Genomic DNA, 5189 nt, shown 5'->3' on the forward strand with positions numbered 1-5189 from the left:
CCATTCACTCTTATCACAATATAATTGACTAGTGGCCCGGTGCATGAAATTCGTGCACGGGGGTGGGGGGGTGAGGGGGGAGGGTGGGTGTCCCTCAGCCCGGCCTGCACCCTCTCCAATCTGGGACTCCTCGAAGGATGTCCTACTGCCAGTTTACAGGGATTGGGCCTCAACCGACAGTCAGACATCCCTCTCGCAATCCAGGACTGCTGGCTCCTAACCGCTCACCTGCCTGCCTGCCTGCCTAATTGCCCCTAACCACTCTGCCTGCCGGCCTGCTCGCTCCCAAATGCCCCTCCACACCAGCCTGATCACCCCCAACTGCCCCCCATGCCAGTGTGCTCGTCCCCAACTGCCCCTCTGCTGGCCTGCTCACCCCAACTGGCCCCCCTGCTGGCCTGCTCGCCCCCAACTGCCCCCCTGCTGGCCTGCTCACTCCAAACTTCCCCCCCCCCCCCGCTATCCTGATCACCTTCAACTGACCCCCACTGACGTCCTGCTCGCCACCAACTGGCCCTCCCCTGCTGGTCTGCTTACCCCCAACAGCCCTGCCCCCCCCCCTTCACAGCCTGATCACTCACAACTGCCATCCCATCCTGACCTGATCACCCACAACTGCCCTCCCCTCTTGGCCTCTAACTGCCTCTACCTCAGCCCCGCCACCATGGCTTTGTTCAGAAAAACATCCGGAAGGTCTCCTGGAAGGTCTCCCAGTCTAATTAGCATATTACCCTTTTATTAGTATAGATAGAGGCCTGGTGCACAGGTGGGGGCCAGCTGGTTTGCTCTGAAAGGTGTCCTGGATCAGGGTGGGGATTCCCTTGGGGTGTGGGGCGGCCTGGGTGAGGGGCTGAGGGCTATTTTCAGGCTGGTCAAGCCCCCCAGTGGGGACCCTCACCCCATGGAGGTGTGGCCAGCCTGGGTGAGGGGCTGATGGCTGTTTTCAGGATGGCCATGCCCCCCAGTGATCCAGGCTCCCAGCCCCTCTTTTTTGTCTTTTTTTTTTTTTTCAGCACCTCCTTGAGCAGAGGCCAGGGCCGGATGGAAGCAGGTATCTGGGATTTATTTATCTTCTATAATTGAAACTTTGTAGCTTTGAGCGGAGGCCAGGGCTGGCCAGGGCAGGGGGGAAGCTTGGTTTCCTCCATCGCCGGGGGCAACCCAAGCCTCCTGCTTGCTCCAGCGCTGCCATCTTTGTTGGGTTAATTTGCATACTCACTCCTGATTGGCTGGTGGGCGTGGCTGGTGGGTGTAGCAGAGGTACGGTCAATTTGCATGTTTCTCTTTTCTTAGTGTAGATTACATTCCCTATGCTGTACTTAATGTTCCTGTGACTATTTTTATATCTGGCACATGCTGACATTCGATGGCAATTTTTTAATATTTGTTATTATGCTTTTATTATGAATTTCATTTCTGACTCTTCACAGTAAAGATTACTTCCCCAGGAAAGCTTCAAGCACTGGTTTTAGAATCAGAGGCCAAAGTTTGAATGCTGATTTGATCATTTATTAGTCATAAGACCTTGAGCAATTGATTCTCTGAGCTTCGGCTATTTTCAATCTATAAAATGGAGATAATAATATCTATCCTGCCAGATTTTGTGAGAATTAAATAATATAATAAAAAAGAATGTTCTTGACAATTGGAAGGTGCACAGCAAATATTAGTTTCCTCCCCTTCTAGATAAGACCTATCTTTCAGACCTGCACTAGCCACATTTGGTATTTAAACTTAAATTAATTAAAAGTATTTAAAATTAGAGATTCAATTCCTAGATTCCCCAGCTACATTTCAAGTAGTCAATAGCCACATATAGTTAGTAATATATACATATTACTATATATAGCATATGTACAGGTGGGATAAAAGTAGGTTTACAGTTGTGAGCATGCAAAATAGTCTATTCTTGTATAATTATTGTGTTATTTTCCATATGAACAACTGTAAACCTACTTTTGCCCCACCCTGTATGAATATATAACATATATAGCTATATATACCATATACAAAACTATATACAGCAACTATACATACTACTATATATGTACATATGTATGTATATTTATACTATGCATACACACACACACACACACTATTGGATAGCACAGATTGTAGGCCATTTCCATCACTGAAGAACAATCTAGTGGACGTGCTGCTATGTTACCAGGGCCTACCTAAGTGCAGTTACAGTGAAGATGGGAACCATCCACAGAACCCACTGGCCAGGCAGTGAGGTACAGGGCTAAATCCTCCTATCAGAATATTCTAAGTATAACATACTTGCCTCTTCTTGGTTACCACTTCAGGAAGAAAGGGACACAAAAAAAAGATGCTGAGGAATAAGAAAATAAACCCCGCTTACTCAGCAATTCGCCGAGGCGACGCAGGTTATGTTAGTCTTTAGCTCTGCATAAGCAAATAAAGCCATCCAGGGTTGTCAAGAAAAGGCATATCTGTCATGAATTTTATTTATTATTCACACACAGCTTCTAGATGCTGCCTCGGTCAATTTTAATTCATTTCCGTAGCAACCTGGGCTAAATTAAGCAACATGACAGAGCTATGAGGCAGAGAGCCTTTTGAGAACATCTTAACCCATCATCTCAGACTTTGAAGTTGCCTTTCATTTTAGTTGCTATGCCTAGACCAGCCTATCAACAATTGGCATCTAAGGCCTATGGTTGCCAGGTCACTAGTTCAGATCGTGACTTGTTTAAAGAGAAAAAATAAGAATGTGATGGGTCACCAGTGCAGTTGAGCAGGTTGTGCACTGCACAGCTCCACAGTGTACCATTACAAAGTGATTATAAGTTTGAATGTTTATTATTATAACTTCCCAGAAAATAGCAATACATATTTTAAATAAGAGATGGTTTTAAAAAAAAAAACTTTCATAAAGGTACTGTATATTTTAGGCATAGAAGTGGGTGGGCCACTCTGAAGCTAGAGGACAAGAAACAGATGAAGAAGGAAAAATCCTTAATCTAGGGGTAATTCAGCATTGAGACCCAAGAATATTCTGGATATCTAAGCAGTCTTTGTTCCAACTGCTTTTGGGAAAACTCTGCCTCATGATTTACTAAACTAGAGCAGCTTTGCCCTCGGGTTTAGAGATTTTCACTGGTTCTGCCCAGGTTTCAGTGCTGACATGGTGGTTCTCAAGCCTAGCTCTACAATCACCTAAGGAGATTAAAAAAAGAAAATACTTGATTCAAATACCCTCCCAAACCTAAATGCATAGATATGAGAAAAGACTGGTGGATGCCAGAGGCAAGAAATAGGGGGTGGGCAAAATGGGTGAAGGGTATCAAAAGGAACAAACTACTAGTTATAAAATAAATTAGCTATGGGGATGTAATATACAGCACGGTGACTATCTATATATATATAAAAGCTTAAGTGACTATTACGACCGGACATCCGGCCAGGAGCTATGACATGCACTGACCACCAGGGGGCAGACGCTCAACGCAGGAGCTGCCGCCTTGTGGTCAGTGTGCTCCTACAGCCAACCTCCCATGGCCGGCCAAGCTCCCGCAGTCCCTTCTCCCCCAGACCGGCTGGCCCTGATTGGCTTGATCGGGACTAGGCAAAATGTCCCCGATCGGCCCCGATCGCTGGCCAGGCTGAGGGACCCCACCATGCACGAATTTGTGCACAGGGACTCTAGTAGTTAATAATACTGTATTGCATATTTGAAAGTTGATGAGTTTAGATCTTAAAAGGTGTCACCACAAGAAAAAAATAATAATTGTGACTATATGTGGTAATGAATGTTAAACAGACTCATTTGTGGTGATCATTTTGCAACATAAACAAATATTGAACTGTTATGTTGTATACCTGAAACTAATATAATGTTATATGCCAATTATATCTCAATTTAAGAAAACAACACATCTGATTCTGAACCCTACTATAATAACAGAATCTCTGTGGGTGGGGCCTGGGCACCCATATTTTATAAAATAATGTGCAGCATGGGGAATAATTACCCTCCAGCAGATGGAAAGGATGGAAAAAAGAGGAATCTGATATTCCAAGTCTGGGACAATTATTAAAATGGAAGAAAACTTCTTAAATGTAATCATTTGGAACAAAGATAATAAGAAAATAATTTTAGTCATTTGGAACAAAGATAAGCAGAAAATAATTTTGAATAAGCAAGATGATTTGGTGTCTGTGATTGCAAAATGGGTCTTCATCACTTAATTTAAAAGCTTAGAACTGCACTGCAATTGCAAAAAAAATAACATCAAATGTTATTGATAAACTGTTCTGTAATGCTCAAACTGAGCTTTAAAGTGTTAGAAGGAAGGAAGAAAATGAATGAGAAGGGAAAGGGCAAGTCCAGCCCATTTAGAGTAACATTTAGTTGAAAACGGGTCTTCAATTAAATCCTGCATGTAGCATAGCCCAAGCTCAGAAACAAGGAGTTCATTGTGATTTGAAAACCTAAGTGGCATAATCCCAAAGGAAGCCAAGATTATCTTCCCAAATTGCGACTTGTTTATTTAGAAGACCTCATAATTATCTGCTAAATAATCCAACTGTGGCCTAGTCTAGCTTGTTTCAGGTAAGAATAGCTTTGTCATGTAACCAGTTCAAGTCTGCTTTCTGAGACATGGGTTATACTAGTACTCACTTCACATTCAGGTCTAAAAGAGCAGTCTCCTTAAAACCTCTTTGGAGTTCAATCTGCCCAGCTGACCCTTTCTGTGCTATCTCAAACATGAGGAGTCATTACTTTGCTGTCTTCTTTTGCCACCCCAAGTTAGTGAAAAATGTTCAAAATTCCCAGAAAAGCAGATATATTCTAATTGGTTCTTAGTAAACAGCCCATTTCATAAATGTATTTTCAAATGCATGTTAGGAGCCTGGAAATACACATTCACTTTGAATTCATCTATGGCTGTGTCTACTGGAGATAGATGTTTAACAATTTTTTTGAGAAGAAAACGTGTTTTCCCTCTTCTCCATTTCTTCTTATCCAAATCCTTTATTGCTTCCAAAAGCCGGTCCACCTCTCATACCTTACATTAACTTTTCTCAGTCCAAAATAACCCCCTCCTACTCAAGATTTAGACTGTTTGACTCTATCATGTGGTATTTTTCATTTAACAGCTCTCATAGTCATTTAGCTTATCATATGGAAGTGTCTTTTCTACCTGATATATTTCTCAAAT

This window comes from Cnephaeus nilssonii, assembly GCF_951640355.1.
Source record: "Cnephaeus nilssonii genome assembly, chromosome: 2".
Classification (NCBI taxonomy): domain Eukaryota; kingdom Metazoa; phylum Chordata; class Mammalia; order Chiroptera; family Vespertilionidae; genus Cnephaeus; species Cnephaeus nilssonii.